The 1,185-nt window shown below is 49.6% G+C and overlaps 1 non-coding gene across 1 annotated transcript; it reads left to right on the forward strand.

Moving 5' to 3' along the window:
- The first annotated feature begins 300 nt into the window (after positions 1-300).
- Positions 301-429, forward strand: LOC127211128 (small nucleolar RNA SNORA17). The gene has a single exon (XR_007833403.1). It is a non-coding gene; the product is annotated as a small nucleolar RNA SNORA17 (small nucleolar RNA).
- Positions 430-1,185: the final 756 nt, after the last annotated feature.

Here is a 1,185-nt window from a genome sequence, read left to right on the forward strand (position 1 = left end):
ATGGTGCTGGGAACCAAACCATGGCCTCTGAAAGAGCTGCCAGTGCTCTTAAGTACTTTACCAATTATCTAGCCCATCACGTTGTACTTTTCGAAATATTTTTAGCACCCAATCTGGACCAAGGTATTCTATATGAAGCCAAGGGAAATTGGAGAGAGGTTAACATTCAGCTGTTGGGGCTCTCGTCTCTGTGCAGTTAATGCTGGCTCTAGGATTCTTCAGTGTCCAAAGATGCTAATGAGATTTCTCAAATATAAAAGATTAAATTCATCTTAAATGGTTTATAAATGTGTAGAAAGACCTGGCCCCAGAGGAGTTGCAGGTGTGGCTGCTGTGTCACGTGTGCATCAGTAGGTGGCAGAGAGAAGGGCTATGTCTCCACATCGTGTTCTGACCAATAAACATCTGAATGATTAGTAGCCTAACATTCCCTGAAAAAAACAAAGTAGCCTGAGTCACCCACCAGATCAGCACCATGGGAACCAAATAGGGAACTAGTCCCAGGTGACCACCAGGAAGGCACTGAGCAGTCCTTGCTTAGCAGAGCATGTCTGAGATGACTCCTCCTCAGCATCATTATGCACGAGTGGGGGGTAGCACTACTGAGATGACTCCAGACCCTCAAGAGACCCCACCTGCCACTAAGAGGAGCAAGTACAAAACAGAGAAACATAAGGATAATGGCACAATGATGATAGGCAGAACTGGAGACTCAAGGGTAGTGAGGAGTAGCCAGATGTGAATAGCCAGTGATGTCACCTGGGACCATGGTGGGGCCCTGGCCTGTGCCGACAACAGGGACTACATCTGGGTTCATGACCCTGTAACAGCAGGGGTCTGTTACCATCAAAGGCCAGGAAGACATCCCTGGACTGGACCACACATTGCAGGAATTTCTAGTGAGCTAGTCCCAAGGATAGGAGTGTGGGAGAGCTGGCCCTACCACTAGTCTCCTGTGTGATGGTATGAAGAAGGGACAGATACCCTCCTCCACTCTCACCCTTCACCACCTACCACAGCCAAAAGACCTGTCCCTGACCCTTATCAGCTGGAGCAATCAGGAGAGTGGGCCCTGCACCTCACTTGGGTAGCACCACCTTAGGGCTGACCCTGGTGGCGGGGTGCCTGTGAGCTGGCCCTAGAGCACAAACATGGGAGAGATGGCCCTGTCACTTATTTGATGTG

The sequence above is a fragment of the Acomys russatus genome, chromosome 28 (assembly GCF_903995435.1).
Source record: "Acomys russatus chromosome 28, mAcoRus1.1, whole genome shotgun sequence".
Classification (NCBI taxonomy): Eukaryota; Metazoa; Chordata; class Mammalia; order Rodentia; family Muridae; genus Acomys; species Acomys russatus.